Raw genomic sequence first — 16,764 nt, 5'->3', positions numbered from 1 at the left:
GGATATGCTAAACCAGTCAACCAATAAATCTCAATCCCTATTTAAGATTGTGAATGATCTTTCCCATCCGGTTGGTGCCATGAATACTATCCCAGTCTCACAGATTTTATGTGATTCCCTGGCAGCTTTCTTTGAGGATAAGATCTCCACTATTTTGAATGGACTTGCGGAGGAGCCTTTATCTCTATCGACTCCCTTGGACGGTTTATCTAGTTATTCTACAATGGAAAATACGACAGAATCTTCCAGTCGACCCCAGCCGAGTTGCTCGTCTCTCGACTTGGGAGCTCCGGAAGAATGCTCCAGTCGACTCCGGTCAAGTCGTCTGATTCTTGGCCTGGAAGCTCCGGAGGTGACCTACACTCGACCCCAGATGAGCCACCCTTTTTCTGGCCCGGGAGCTCCGGATGAGTCTTCCAGTCGACCCCCTCCGAGAAACTCTTTTCTCGCTGTGGGAGCTCCGGAAGAGTCTTCCAGCCGACCTCGGGAGAGTTACCGGTATCTCAGTCAGGGAGCTCTGGAGGAACCTCCTAGCTCTAGCCATCTTTGTCGGGGATTTCTGGCTGACCCTCCTAATCATCCTCAGTTGAGTTGCTTTCCTTTGCCCTCTTTTGAGGAGTTCTGTAAATTGGCACAGACGGTATCCTCTGGTTCGCCGCTAGATCCCCTTCCACATAAAATCTGGAAAGCACTCCAGGATGAACTCTTTCACCCTCTGTATTCCATCTGTCAGCAGTCGCTTGCTTTAGCAACCGTCCCGGAGAGTTGTAAATTAGCGGTAGTCTCTCCCCCCCTCCTGAAAAAAACCCCACTTGATCTCACCTGTTTGTCTAATTATAGACCTATTTCCCTGCTCCCTTTTCCGGCTAAAATCCTGGAGAAGTTGGCCACCCGCTCTCTATCTTGTTTTCTCGAGGATAACGAATGGTTGGATGTGGCCCAGTTTGGGTTTCGGCCAGCGCATGGGACAGAATCAGCCCTGGTAGCCGTGTTAGACAATCTTCGTTCGCGGGCCGACACAGGTCGGGCAGCCTTTCTAGTGCTGCTCGACATGTCGGCCGCGTTCGACGCGGTCAGGAGACTGGAGGAGAGCGAGGTTACGGGGTTGGCCAGGGACTGGTTAGTCTCCTATCTTGACAACAGACAGCAGGTAGTGGCTCTGCCGCCTTTTAAGTCGGATGTGCGGAAAGTTGGGCAGGGGGTACCACAGGGCTCGGCCATCAGCCCCATACTTTTCAACTTGTACCTCCGCCCTCTGATCCAACTGATAAAATCTTTCGGCATATCGGTGTTTAATTACGCCGACGACACTCAGTTGGTTTTCTCATTGGAGGGCAAAGATGCCGTCTCTCTAGAGACTTTCCACCGCTGCTTGACTGCCACTTCGAACTGGTTGCGTTCCAACTCCCTCCAGTTCAACGGATCTAAGACGGAGGTTCTCTACTGCTCCAATGATCGTGTACCACGTGCTCTACCGGATGAGTTCTGGCCTCCTTCTTTCTCTGGGACGGTGACGGCCGCAGAGTCTGCTCGTAATCTGGGGGTCATGTTTGGCCCCAACCTCCAACTGGATCTTTTCGTAAATAAGTCCGTGGCCACTTGCATGATGCTGCTTCGGATGTTGCGGAAGGTCCTACCACTTCTTCCAGCTCAGGCTAGGCCTGAGGTAGTGCAAGGTCTGATCCTAAGCAGATTGGACTATTGCAACGCACTACTTCTGGAGGCGCCTAAAACGCTGGTGGGCAGGCTGCAGCGGGTCCAGAACATGGCAGCCAAGCTGGCACTATCTCGACCACGCGCTGCCTCGTCCACTCTGGCATTACAAGTTCTACATTGGCTGCCGGTTCACCAGCGGATCCATTTCAAAGCATCCTGTCTGGTCTTTAAAGCTTTACATAGACAGGGCCCAGTGCTGTTACAGAACCTTTTCTCCTGGTATACCACATCTCGGAGCCTGCGCTCCTCGTCGGCGTACTTGGTGTCGGTTCCTAGAGTGCAGAAAGTAAGGATGGGTGGACGGTCGTTTAGTTTTGCGGCCGCCAGACTCTGGAACTCCCTTCCACTCTCGTTAAGAAGCCAGGGTGAATTCCTAGCCTTTAAAAAAGGGCTGAAAACCCATCTGTTTCCCAGAATAGCTTAACTTTGCATCTGTTTTTTAGAGCAGCCTAATTCCGCATCGATGGTTGTGGCTTATCTAGTCAAAGCGCCAGGATGCCCTTTGGGTGACAGATTAGCGCTATATAAGTATGCCAAATAAATAAATGCCAAATAAATAAATTAATACTGCCGTATGTGTTCTGTCATCTCCTCTGCAGGGGTATTATTGCCCTCTGTGCTCCCTCGCCGCCCACACCGGGGTATTACTACTGCCTTATGTGTTCTGTCATCTCCTCTGCAGGGGTATTAATGCCCTGTGTGCCCCCTCGCGCCTACACTGGGGTATTAACACTGCCTCATGTGTTCTGTCATCTCCTCTGCCGCGGGTATTAATGCCCTGTGTTCTCACTTGCGCCTACACTGGGGTATTAAAACTGCCTTATGTGTTCTGTCATCTCCTCTGCAGGGGTATTAATGCCCTGTGTGCTCCCTCGCTCCTACACTGGGTTATTAACCCTGCCTCATGTGTTCTGTCATCTCCTCTGCAGCAGGTATTAATGCCCTGTGTGCTCCCTCGCGCCTACAATGGGGTATTAATACTGCCTTATATGTTCTGTCATCTCCTCTGCAGCGGGTATTAATGTCCTGTGTGCTCCCTCGCGCCTACACTGGGGTATTAATACTGCCTTATGTGTTCTGTCATCTCCTCTGCAGCGGGTATTAATGCCCTGTGTGCTCCCTCGCGCCTACACTGGGGTATTAATACAGCCTTATGTGTCCTGTCATCTCCTCTGCAGCGGGTATTAATGCCCTGTGTGCTCCGTCGCGCCTACAGTGGGGTATTAATACTGCCTTATGTGTTCTGTCATCTCCTCTGCAGCGGGTATTAATGCCCTCTGTGCTCCGCCGCCGTCTACACTGGGGTATTAATACTGTCTTATGTGTTCTGTCATCTCCTCTGCAGCGGGTATTAATGCCCTCTGTGCTCCCCCGCCGCCTACACTGGGGTATTAATACTGCCTTATGTGTTCTGTCATCTCCTCTGCAGCGGGTATTAATGCCCTCTGTGCTCCCCGCCGCCTACACTGGGGTATTAATACTGCCTTATGTGTTCTGTCATCGCCTCTGCAGGGGTATTAATGCTGCCCCATGTGCTCCCTCGCTGCCTACTTTGGGGTATTAGTAACGGCACTCTCTCTGTGTTACAACAACTCTTCTCCACGGTGTTAAAGATGCCCCGTGGGCGCCCTAATTCCCTTCACTCGTTTATTATTGACGCGTTTTGTGCCCCCTAACCTCCTGCGCGGGGGTCGTGTGAATGCGCCGCGTGCTCCTTAACTTCGTCCTCCGGGTATTAGCAACGCCCTGCGTGCTCACTCATCACCACCGCCGGGGAATTAACAGTGCAATGTGTGATCCTCGCCTCCCGAGCAGGTGCAATAATAAAGCGCCATGTACGCTTCACTTCTTTGTGCCAACGCCCCAACTCGTGGCGATGTGGTAGCTAGCCGCCCGTGTAACCACAAGTGAACCCCAACACTCTCGCTCCCGGCCAGGGTATTAAAACTGCCCCTGGGTCCTTCCCTCCTCAGCATGCTCTGTGGGGACAACTTACTCCCTTCGCCGCCCCACCACCCCCACGCCAGGCTCCACCACCCCAGCCCCTCCCCACACACGCAGAGACACCCTAAGACCCTCGGATGCCTCCTCCTCAGACCGTCTTTCATCTCAACTCCTCCCCCCTCAATGTGCACCCTCCGCCCGCCTTACGACGCTTCCCCACCCTCCTACCCCGCGCACGAGGCTTTATTCCGAAGCTGGCTTCAGAGGCGGAGGAGCTGCCGACAGGTAGGGACGGAGCACATGCACTTTACCCCCCCCCCCCCCCCCCCCCCTCTGGCCCCCGGGCCGTCCCCATGTAGTGTGCAGTGTGGACCCGGGGGTAATGTGGAGACGGCCTGCACCGACTGCGCCCCCGACCTTTCCAGAGCACCACACTTTTTCCGTTCCCCACCATTTCACCACTGCCCCATAATTGCCCCTTAAGGTCTCTGATAACTGCCCTCCCTCGTCTGCGTGGTTTTGCCCCCTCGCAAGTCCACTGCTTCGGAACTGAGGGGGGTGACGATTCCGAACAAAGTATTGGTGCAGTGAGGGGGGAGGGGGGGGGGGGGTTACTGGCAATAAAGTATAGGGCGGCGGATTAAGGGGCAGTGAATACAGGGGTCTCTGAACGTGAGTGAGAGAGGACCTGGGGCAGGGAGGGAGTGACTGCCGCTGAATGAGGACGGGTGCGAACATTGAAGGATGTGTCGGGTAGGTAATGAGTGACATGACATCGCGACATGAAGGAGGCGGTGTCAGACCTCGGGCACTGGATTATCGGCTGTACATTGTTCGTATCGGGATATTGAAGTGATTGGGTGTCGTAAAGTGAACAATGAGGTGTTTCGGAAAGGACACGAGGGTTTTCTGGACTGTAAAAGACGGGTTTCTTGATAAAGTTTTTGGGGTAGTTAAAAAGAGGGCTCTAAGGCAGTAAAGCAGGGGGCGTATGGGTTGAAGGCGTTATCGAGGACAGTGAATGAAGTTGTGGATGGGGTTCTTGAGGTAGAGAGTGTGGGGGCATTTGAAGAAGTAAATGCGGAGGGCATTAGGCGGTGAAGTAGGGGTAGCTGGGTCACTGGATGATGGTGTGTCTGGGGCAGGGAACGATCTGAGCGGTGAAATGTGGACTGCCCATGGTAGTGAATGTGGGTATATCTGGGTAGTGAAGGAGGATGTGATATCTAGGATAGTGAATGAGAGGAGGTTCGAGGCAGTAAATGGGGCGTATGTAGGGCAGGTAAAGGGAGTGTATCTCGGGCAGAGAATGAGGGATATCTAAAGGAGTGACTGGGGAAGTCTCCGGGCCCGGGGTAGTGATGAGGGGGTGTCTATTGCAGTGAATGAGGGTAACTGAGGTAGTGAACGAGGGGCATTTGGGACCGAGAATGGCGGGGTATCAGAGGAAGTGAACGAGGATGGATATGAGGCAGTGAAGTGGGGGGTGTCTGGGTCATGAATGTGAGGGTCTCGAGGTTGGTCAATGAGGGTGTAGCTCAGACAGACAGACAGACTGTCAGACGCAGACATTGAGCGGGTATTTGGGGCAGTGAATTAGATGGTCTCTGGGTAGTGAAGAGTGGATATCTGGGGCAGTGAATGATGGGTGTCTGGAGGCGGTACATCAGATGGGAGCTTAAGGTAGCAAATCAGGCATTTGCGGGGCAGTGAACGACGGGGGATCTAAAGCAGCAACTTGGATTAGTAAGTGAGGCGTATCTCTGGCAGTGACTGCGGGTGAGGTGAGGTAAGTGAATGAGCGGTATTTGGGACAGAGAATGACAGGGTATGAGAGGCAGGGAATGAGAGGGTCTCTGAAGCAGTGAATGAAGGGGTATCCGGTACAGTGAATTTGGGTGTATCTGGTACAGTGAATTCGGGTGTATCTGGTACAGTGAATTCGGGGGTATCTGGCACAGTGAGTGAGGGGGTATCTGGTACAGTGAATTCGGGTGTATCTGGTACAGTGAATTCGGGGGTATCTGGTACAGTGAATTCGGGTGTATCTGGTACAGTGAATTCGGGGGTATCTGGTACAGTGAATTCGGGTGTATCTGGTACAGTGAATTCGGGGGTATCTGGTACAGTGAGTGAGGGGGTATCTGGTACAGTGAATTCGGGGTTATCTGGTACAGTGAGTGAGGGGGTATCTGGTACAGTGAATGAGGGGGTATCTGGTACAGTGAATTCGGGGTTATCTGGTACAGTGAGTGAGGGGGTATCTGGTACAGTAAATGAGGGGGTATCTGGTACAGTGAGTGAAGGTTTATCTGGTACAGTGAATTCGGGGTTATCTGGTACAGTGAGTGAGGGGGTATCTGGTACAGTGAATGAGGGGATATCTGGTACAGTGGATGAGGGGGTATTTGGTACAGTGACTGATGGCGTATCTGGTACAGTGAATTCGGGTGTATCTGGTACAGTGAATTAGGGGGTATCTGGTACAGTGAGTGAGGGGGTATCTGGTACAGTGAATTCGGGGTTATCTGGTACAGGGAGTGAGGGGGTATCTGGTACAGTGAATTCGGGGGAATCTGGTACAGTGAATTCGGGGTTATCTGGTACAGCGAGTGAGGGGGTATCTGGTACAGTGAATGAGGGGGTATCTGGTACAGTGAGTGAAGGTGTATCTGGTACAGTGAGTGAAGTGTATCTGGTACAGTGAATTCGGGGTTATCTGGTACAGTGAGTGAGGGGGTATCTGGTATTGTGAGTGAGGGGTATCCGGTACAGTGAATTCGGGGGTATCTGGTACAGTGAATTCGGGGGTATCTGGTACAGTGAGTGAGGGGATATCTGGTACAGTGGATGAGGGGGTATTTGGTACAGTGAGTGATGGCGTATCTGGTACAGTGAATTCGGGTGTATCTGGTACAGTGAGTGAGGGGGTATCTGGTACAGTGAATTTGGGGTTATCTGGTACAGTGAGTGAGGGGGTATCTGGTACAGTGAATGAGGGGGTATCTGGTACAGTGAATTTGGGGTTATCTGGTACAGTGAGTGAGGGGGTATCTGGTACGGTGAATGAGGGGGTATCTGGTACAGTGAATTCGGGGTTATCTGGTACAGTGAGTGAGGGGGTATCTGGTACAGTGAATTCGGGGGTATCTGGTACAGTGAGTGAGGGGATATCTGGTACAGTGGATGAGGGGGTATTTGGTACAGTGAGTGATGGCGTATCTGGTACAGTGAATTCGGGTGTATCTGGTACAGTGAATTCGGGTGTATCTGGTACAGTGAATTCAGGGTTATCTGGTACAGCGAGTGAGGGGGTATCTGGTACAGTGAATGAGGGGGTATCTGGTACAGTGAGTGAAGGTGTATCTGGTACAGTGAGTGAAGTGTATCTGGTACAGTGAATTCGGGGTTATCTGGTACAGTGAGTGAGGGGGTATCTGGTATTGTGAGTGAGGGGTATCCGGTACAGTGAATTCGGGGGTATCTGGTACAGTGAATTCGGGGGTATCTGGTACAGTGAGTGAGGGGATATCTGGTACAGTGGATGAGGGGGTATTTGGTACAGTGAGTGATGGCGTATCTGGTACAGTGAATTCGGGTGTATCTGGTACAGTGAGTGAGGGGGTATCTGGTACAGTGAATTTGGGGTTATCTGGTACAGTGAGTGAGGGGGTATCTGGCACAGTGAATGAGGGGGTATCTGGTACAGTGAATTTGGGGTTATCTGGTACAGTGAGTGAGGGGGTATCTGGTACGGTGAATGAGGGGGTATCTGGTACAGTGAATTCGGGGTTATCTGGTACAGTGAGTGAGGGGGTATCTGGTACAGTGAATTCGGGGGTATCTGGTACAGTGAGTGAGGGGATATCTGGTACAGTGGATGAGGGGGTATTTGGTACAGTGAGTGATGGCGTATCTGGTACAGTGAATTCGGGTGTATCTGGTACAGTGAATTCGGGTGTATCTGGTACAGTGAGTGAGGGGGTATCTGGTACAGTGAATTCGGGGGTATCTGGTACAGTGAATTCGGGGTTATCTGGTACAGTGAGTGAGGGGGTATCTGGTACAGTGAATGAGGGGGTATCTGGTACAGTGAATTTGGGGTTATCTGGTACAGTGAGTGAGGGGGTATCTAGTACAGTGAATGAGGGGGTATCTGGTACAGTGAGTGAAGGTGTATCTGGTACAGTGAATTCTGGGTTATCTGGTACAGTGAGTGAGGGGGTATCTGGTACTGTGCATGAGGGGGTATCTGGTACAGTGAGTGATGGCGTATCTGGTACAGGGAATTCTGAGGTATCTGGTACAGTGAATTCGGGGTTATCTGGTACAGTGAGTGAGGGGGTATCTGGTACAGTGAATGAGGGGGTATCTGGTACAGTGAGTGAAGGTGTATCTGGAACAGTGAATTCGGGGGTATCTGGTACAGTGAATTCGGGGATGTCTGGTACAGTGGATGAGGGGGTATCTGGTACAGTGAGTGAGGGCGTACCTGGTACAGTGAATTCGGGGGTATCTGGTACAGTGAATTCGGGGATGTCTGGGTAAGTGGATGAGGGGGTATCTGGTACAGTGAGCAAGGGCGTATCTGGTACAGTGAATGAGGGGATATCTGGTACAGTGAGTGAGGGCGTATCTGGTACAGTGAATTCTGAGGTATCTGGTACAGTGAATTTGGGGTTATCTGGTACAGTGAGTGAGGGGGTATCTGGCATAGTGAATGAGGGGGTATCTGATACAGTGAGTGAGGGTGTATCTGGTACAGTGAATTCAGGGGTGTCTGGAACAGTGGATGAGGGGGTATCTGGTACAGTGAGTGAGGGCGAATCTGGTACAGTGAATTCAGGGGTGTCTTTTACAGTGAGTGAGGGGGTATCTGGTACAGTGAATTCGGGGTTATCTGGTACAGTGAAGGAGGGGGTATCTGGTACAGTGAATGAGGGGGTATCTGGTAAAGTGCGTGAGGGGGGTATCTGATACAGTGAGTGAGGGGGTATCTGGTACAGTGAGTGAGGGGGTATCTGGTGCAGTGAGTGAGGGGGTATCTGGTGCAGTGAGTGAGGGGTTATCTGATACAGTGAGTGAGGGGGTATCTGATACAGTGAGTGAGGGGGTATCTGATACAGTGAGTGAGGGGGTATCTGGTACAGTGAGTGAGGGGGTATCTGGTGCAGTGAGTGAGGGGTTATCTGATACAGTGAGTGAGGGGGTATCTGATACAGTGAGTGAGGGGGTATCTGATACAGTGAGTGAGGGGGTATCTGGTGCAGTGATTGGGGGGTTATCTGGTGGTGCAGTGATGGGCGTGCGTCTGTGGGTCAATGAGGGTGCATCTTGTAGGGGCAGAGAACGCGTTTAAGGCAGTACTGAGGTGCACCTGATACATTAAATGGTTGTGTGTCTAGGAGGGTGAATGGGGGTATCTGAGGCAGTAACTGTAAGATGGCGTGCCACCCTGGCGCGGGTTCAAGTCTGTGTTCGCTCCTGTCCCAGGCTCGAGCGGTTCCCACCCCCTCTCAGGCCGGCATTGTTCCCCGCTTCCCCATCTCCTGTCCTGTGTGGCGTGTTTTCTGCTCAAGGTCCTCGTGTCAGATGCTCGGCCCCTCATCCCGTGAGTTGATTCCATCATTAATTGGCCGTTGAGATGCCCTTTTCAAGGTGTGAGATGCGACCTACTAGAGTACGTGCGCGAAACGCTCTCTTGTTCCTGTCCCAGGTGTGGAAAGCTCCCTGCCTGTCAGAGGAGAGACGGGCTCTCTGCTTCCTCCTGACCCTTTAGATGCTCTGACCCCCAGGTCCCACGTGGTTTGTCCTAAATCTTAGCCTTTCTCCTCTTTCGACGTGTGAGATGCTGGCAGTCCTTGCTCGAGGTGCGAGATGCGCTCTATTCCTGCGCTTCTTGTGAGATGCCACCTGTCTCTCTTCCAAGAAGATGCTCTTTGTTCCTGTCCCAGGACTGAGATGCTTTTTTTTCTGACGTAGTGTGACGTGCTCCCTGTTTCTTCCCCCGGTGTGAAATGGATTTTGTTCCTGTCCCAGGTGTGAGTGAATCTGTCACTGTCACCTCCAATCTTTTCAATAAATTATTTAAGGATTCGGTCTCTCCAGTCTAGTCCGAGAGGACGCGCGCTCGCGCTGTGCACGATGGGAGCTGCGCGGTCAGCAGTATATGATATGTGTGGATAATGATACCCTTTTGTCCTGTACCCGCTCAAGCTTCTAAAATACGACATTCTACTGGCGGGGAAGGGCAGGAACCGACAGCCCTCTCCTTACCTCAGTTCCTGCGGTGTGTCTATCGGTAGAGACATCCAACACAGGGCGAAGCTCTTTGAAAAGCCCCCGAAGTTCTCCCAGACTGGCCTTTTAGGAGGCATGTTTTGCACCAGCATTTGCACCGATCGACCGTGCAAAATTATATTTGGGCCGTCTGATCAGTGCGAGAACGAATCCACACTCATAGAAAATATACATTTGCACTGTTTAATCAGTCAGTCACCAGTAGAGCTGGAATAGAAAAAAATAATGTACTCCGTGAACCCATTATTTGGCGGTCCAAGTGTGGTGGAGGAAAGAGGGTGGAGTCACGAGGGGCAGAGCTACAAAACCAGAGTTCGAGGGTCAACGTACATTTGTTTTTAAAAAAATCTTCTGCAAAGAAATTGGTAAACAACGATAAATGTGACAGCAAATCTGTTGTAGCTTACTTATCTTGTTACAAAGAGGATGATTTTAACACATCTTCTTACATGGTTAATTTTAGGCTTGGGCGGTAAACCCGGCTTGCAGAGTTTTTATTTATTTATTTATTTATTTATTTATTTATTTTTCCCCACTCGGCGTAGAATGCAGAGTTCCCAAAAACTCTGCGGAGTGGCGCAGCTTGGAGTTTCTCCTCTCCCGCGGTTTGTCAACGCTAAGTTGATTGAGCAAGGAAAATCCAATGCTCGACGGCGAGATTTCTCAACGCGGGCAGTAGTGGCAGGTCGCTACCGTTCATGTTGAGAAACCTTCCGTTCGCTTTGTGGAAGCTGTTGCTCGAGCAGAACATCTACTTGAGCGGCAGAAAGAAGCCGCGCCCTCTTGCGCTGCACATGGTGCAGTTCATGCGGATGCCTGGCGCTAAAAACTCAGGGTGGTTTACCTCACTCCACCGTTTGTGTAACTCAGTGTGGAATGCAGCAGTTTTTTGTGAAATTCCGAGAACTCCGCCCAGGCCTAGTTACGACACCTGTTGGTCAGCAGTTTTGAGGGCATTATAATAGCGGGACGATAACTCTGGTGGTTAATGCAGTTCAAAGAGAGTTCTGTGTTTTGTCCAATCCGAGTTTTGACTCATAAAGTAGTTTAGAGGGTTAATGTCCCTACTGAAAAGCAAATTGTGCAATATGTAGATTACAGATTTGTATTTTATGTAGATAGGTAGGTGGGCTACTGCTTTTGACACAAAGATCATTTTGTTACTACCAGTTCCTAAGTTGCATTCCTTCTCATATAGAACAACAATCTATATATCGGCTTCAAGGAGCTGCATGCAACTGTAATCCATAGGTTTAGATCCCTATTGTATTTTTCTCAATATGTAGTTATTCTAATACTCCAAATAAGGTCTCCTCTTGGAATTACTAAAGTCTTGCTATTACAGACATCCGCAATCACTGTGTTATGTTTTATATCCTGACATTATATTCCTCCCAACGGTTCACTCCTAACATATAATGTCTATAAGTATGGATGATATGTGATTTTTACAGCTTGTTATAACCATCATTGTCTTAGGTAACATTTCCTGTACATTGATTTACTCACTTGTGTGATTTATTGGGTCTCTGTGTGTGATGTAAAGCGTTGTGTCACTGTACACTGGGATGAGTAGCGCTATAAAAGAACAAAAGAAAAAATACATTGGTATGTGCCATTAAAATATTTTTTAGTGTAATTACTAATCCACGCACAAACATTTTGTATTTTTAAAGGGCATGCACATCTCCTACATAGGGGGCCTGAGCAATGTAAAAAACCTGCTTTCAAGTTATCGCTTCTCCAAAGTAATTGTGAACTGGTAAGCTGTGTGCCTTTGTCTCCCTCCATTGAATTGGCATCTAGGTGTTAGCTTGCAGATGGCTTTCATCCTGGATGATAATTATACAAAAGAAGGGCTGATGATGCTTTAAATCAGGCCTTTGTTTGTGCCCGGTAGGAAGAGAAATAAGAAATCCCCCTCGTTGCCTGCTGCACTGAACGGAACAACATGCAGCCATTGCTGAATTGTGTTCCAGTGTAGGAAAATGACACCAGGACAAATTCAGCATATTTCCCTGGGTAGGCCGGATCCCAGATCTGGCCCATAAATAGCTGCTAGAATTGAGATCCCATGCGATACCCCTAATGCCCAGCACTGGTTGCAGAGCTAAATAGCTCAGTCAGCTGCAAAATGCATGTAACCTGGTCCCAGGACAGTATCTGAATTCACAACAGGGATGCCCTGTCCTTTTGCCCTTGGTTATCACTGGGCTCTACTGTCGCTTCTCCCCTATTGATTTCCCTTCTGTAATATCAACTGTGCAACAAAATTCTTCTCCAGAACCCAATCAGCAGTGGCGACTCCTGTAACAAATATTCTTTCTTTTCTAATATTCAACCTTTCAAATACGAAACAGCTCCTTCAGTCAAGCCATGTCTTAATTTACATTAAAGCAAAAGCCATTCAACAATACAGATCAGACTATCCACTAAGTCACAATGTTTGGAACTGGGGAACCAGGTTTGATTCTCGGCGTCGGCTCAACATCCTGTGATTCTGGGCTAATCACTAAGGGCCTCGTTTATGAAAAGTGTTGCATCGCTGCATGAAAACAGCGATGCATCACTTTTTATTCCTTCTTGGAACACCATGGATGCGCCATATTTACTGTACTGCGCTCCATGTGGCAAGGATTTAAAGATACTTCAGTATTCCTGATGCATTTCTATGCGCAAAATTGACACATTGCTGAAGTGTGTCTGAAAACAGACACCACTCCAGCAATATGTCCTGTCCTTTCACATGGGGCAATTCCGATGTGAAAGGGCCTGCGTCAGTCTTATGACTGCTGTGAGGCAGGCATAAGGATTTGAAGCAGTGGTGACCTAGAAGTGGTGTAGTAAAATCTGATAAATTTCACTGTGCCACTTCTACAACCCTTTTTTGCATGGGAACGCCCAACCTGCACTTGATTATACCTGACGCAGGTATAATGTAGCGCAGGGGTTTACAATGTGACGCATCTGCTTGGATGCGTCACTTTGTAAATATGTCGCAGTGTGGCGCATATTTTACGCAGGTGTTGCGTCACAAAAAGCCCATTCATCTTCCCTTGCCTAACTAAAAAAAAGAATATATCGTTGTGTAAAGTAAATAATGCTCATGCAAAGCGCTCCAATACCTTCAGGTCTAGTTCGTGCTATATAAAAACCGAGAAAAAAAACTGCATCACATGATCCTCGTTTTGTTCATTTCCCACGGGTTATCTTTCAATTGTTATGATATTTCAGGACTAGAGGCTGTTAGCAGGCTTTGTGGCTTTCTGCAGTCTGCCAACTTAAGCAGAAAATGTTTCTTAAAAACATTTTCCCCTGCATGGCTCTTAAAGCCACAGTGTTTCTGTTTCTATTCGTCGTAATGCTTCCCTGATGAGGGACCCCCACCAGCCCGGAGACTCAAATGATGCAAATAGAATTGATTGGCGGGGCAGGTCTTCCAGTGACTTTGCTGCCGGCGTCTTTCCTCTCTGGGACCAATATCTAAATCATATTGGTCCCGGAACTAAAAGTTACACAAATGCTAGTCACGTGCTGGCAGGAAGCACCCAGCGTGTGTGGGATATTTGCTCTTTTTTCCTGGAAAAAAGCCTTCTTTGAGAATGTCTTTTAAAAGAAAGTCTGCTAATGTATGTGTTGGGACATGTGGTTGCTGTGCTTTTTTGTTGCAGAAGCATGAAGGTGGGAACTGCTTCAGTGGAAAAAGAGGGGATTGGTAGGGCAGTTGAATTTTGAGGTCTGTCCGCCCGGGCTGTTTGGGGCAGTTTTGCAGTCCAGGTGACTGTGCTGCCCTATTGGTAGTTTTGCAGAAGTGTAGAGGTTTAGGGTTAAGACAGGGTGCCTAATGGGGTGGGGTGCCACTTAAGTGTAGGAAGAGAGAGACTGTGGTTGGAGCTAAGCCAGATAGGTTTTGTCCCCGCCCTTCCATCCCTATTGTTAAGGGTTGAAGATGGGGTCATATGTGGGCAAAAGGTTGGCGGTAATGGGTCAGGTGTGCAAGGAAGGTTACTATTGTATACGGGTTGTCACTGATGAGAAGGTGCTTATGCAGGGTTGATCGAAGTTTCAATGTAGAAGCAGTTTTATTAAAAGTTCAAGGAGTCAAGACGGCTCCTCCCTGAGTCCCACACTATTTAATGTGTACATGGAACCCTTGGCAGGAATCGTACACCCATTTGGGTTTGAAATCATAACCTATGCCGACGACACACAATTAGTAGTGTCCCTGAATCATCCAGACAGCACTCCCCACAATCTGAGTGGCTGCCTAGAAGCCATAACAAAATGGATGACTTTGTCCCACCTGAAATTAAATGGGGATAAAACAGAGTTAATGTTCCTCGGGAACACAGCAGTACCAAGGTCTACCATTGATTGGACTATCTGCATGGACACCCCACCAGAACCAAAGGATCGGATTAAAAGCCTAAGTGTATGGTTGGACGATACACTTAGCTTCAATCAACAGGCACCAATATTGTCTGCCATATGTTTTGGCCTACTGAGGATGCTAAGGAAGGTCCTTCCTCTCCTCCCGTTTCAAGCCCGAAGAATAATGGTCCAGGCCATTGTCCTGTCCGTCTTGATTATGGGAATGCCCTCTATTTGGGCGCCCCCTCCAGCACAATAAAAAAACTCCAAGTAACTCAGAACGCAGCAGCCCGCCTTCTCCTTGGACTCCCCCGAAGACATTCAGGAGCCACCGCCCTGAGAAAATTACACTGGCTGCCCATCCAAGCCAGAGTAAAATTCAAGGCGATGTGCATTATGCACAAGGCCATGTGGAAGAAAGGCCCTGCAATGATCTGTTCCCTCGCCACCCCCTACCATCCGTCGAGATCACTTCGCTCTAGCACAGCTTTTCTGGCCACAACCAAGAAAATCAAACGGGCCAGATGGGGTGGACGCTCCTTCTCACTGAATGCAGCCCTAGCCTGGAACTCCCTGCCACCCACACTGCGTTGTGAACCCGCCCTACAAAAGTTCAAGAAAAACGTAAAAACTCTTCTCTTCCATTAAGGTAGACAGCAACCTCCAACAAAACCTACCGTTCTACAGCGCTACGAGGCCTCCGGGTAGTAACGCGCTCTACAAAACACAATTTCATTTCATTTCATTTCAAAGAAGGTGCATGGGGTGGGGTAGGGTTGTCACATCAGTTATACGCCGTAGGTTCAGGTTTGCAGGAGTTTAAGCATAGTTGTGTGTGAGAGCTTTGGTTATTTAGGGGAGGTGGGAAATGAGGTAAGTGATATGCAATATTTAGTGTGACCTATAAGGCTGAGAGCCAAGGGTGATGTCGTCGTAATGCACACCTGCTTCATTGAAGCAGTCTTTTCCACACATTTTGGTGTCAGGGTTTTTTTGGGACTGCACCATTTCGCCCAAAGGCTACCGCAGCGACGGCAGGCACTCTTTTTGGTGCCCCCACCCCTCCCCTCCTTTTATATCAAACATTAAACGAGCCCCTGAGGCCCAGAGATCTCTTCATCTTAAAGCACACTGCTCTGCACTTTTGTGCCACCTGTTTGACCTTCTGCATAAGGTGTTTCTCAGAACTCCCAGGGCCTCTTTGTTGTTTATACCCCGCTGACGAGTGGCCTCAGCGGTTGAAAGTAAATAGAAGGTGGACCCATACAGGGTCATCCATAGGGGAAGGTGGGTTTGTTATCAGGGGCTTTGTGCCAGGGGTTGTGTGGGGGTCATGTGAGGAGAGTCTTGGACCCATCTTACAGAGCATGGCCCCTGCCTTTGTTTGTGATTTGCTCTTCCCCTTGTAAAGGCTCCTTGTCAATGGCTGGCTGTGTTGGGAGCCCAAATGTAGGCCCAATGTGTACCAAAGCTGCGAGTCAGTACTTCTTCCCCCCTACTCATTGTATATGAATCTGGTTTGGGTAATGAATGTCCCATATGTGATTCAGCCTATATTGTGGCCAAGATTAGGCGAAACCTGACTTTCTGCAGGAATTCTGGGTCTTTTCCACCATAATATGTACATACGGTGCAGTGCAGGGTTTTGAATTTGATTATTGGTCTGTGGGGAGGCAGTAAAGCTCTTTCAGTGCTGGGTTTATTAGAGATAAACAAGTAAATAACTGTTGGTTTTAGACAATGGCTACTTCCTACAATCGGAAGAAGTCCCACTGTGCCCTAGCTAGGCTGCTCGGAGCTTTCACACAAAATAAACATTGTTACAAAACGAAATTAGTCATCGTTCTTTAAGTTTCAATTGTGTTTGAATTCAACACGTTTTCACATTTTGGGTAACCTTTGATCTGTTTGAGCTTGGAACAAAATGTGTATGTTAATTCTGCAGCATATGCAGCAGATGACACATTATGTGGCACGTGTGAATCCCACAATTATGCAAAAAAATGATATGGGTGCAAAATCACCTAATTCCAGTAATCCCGCTGAAAAGTACTCCACTGTGCATATTACTACGGAAAACAGGCGAGCGGAATTGATATTAATACCATCACACTAGAATCATTTTTTTTGTTTAAAAAAATCCACTTGCCCTCTGTTCACAACTAACATGCTATCTGCTCATGTTCCAGGTGAGATGGCTTTTGCTCCTGTCTCCAATGAGCAGTACTCTATGTTCACACCTTAGGAGTAAAATTCTTTAAGCTCAGTTTCTTGATTTGTGTTACTCTACTCCTCTGTGTCGGCTGTGAAATAGTCAATCCAGGAATCTCATGTATGAAATTATTTAGGCTCTTGTCCATAGTATAACACATTCTATCCTGCTCGTCCAGGCGTGAGATTTTCTCTGTTCCGATCTCAAGATAAGATGTTTTC

The 16,764-nt window shown here is 48.9% G+C and overlaps 1 protein-coding gene across 1 annotated transcript in view; it reads left to right on the top strand.

Annotated features, from left to right (window-relative positions):
• Positions 1-3,895: 3,895 nt before the first annotated feature.
• DRAXIN (dorsal inhibitory axon guidance protein) overlaps positions 3,896-16,764 on the top strand; it is a 189,132-nt gene continuing 176,263 nt past the window's right edge. Inside the window, exon 1 of the mRNA XM_086920039.1 lies at positions 3,896-3,945. The gene's annotated coding sequence lies outside the window, so the exon portion shown is untranslated. The remainder of the gene's footprint in view (positions 3,946-16,764) is intronic.

The sequence above is a fragment of the Lissotriton vulgaris genome, chromosome 5 (genome assembly GCF_964263255.1).
Source record: "Lissotriton vulgaris chromosome 5, aLisVul1.2, whole genome shotgun sequence".
Taxonomy (NCBI): Eukaryota; Metazoa; Chordata; class Amphibia; order Caudata; family Salamandridae; genus Lissotriton; species Lissotriton vulgaris.
Note: the sequence above shows the minus strand (reverse complement) of the source record. Positions and strands in the feature narration are given on the sequence as shown.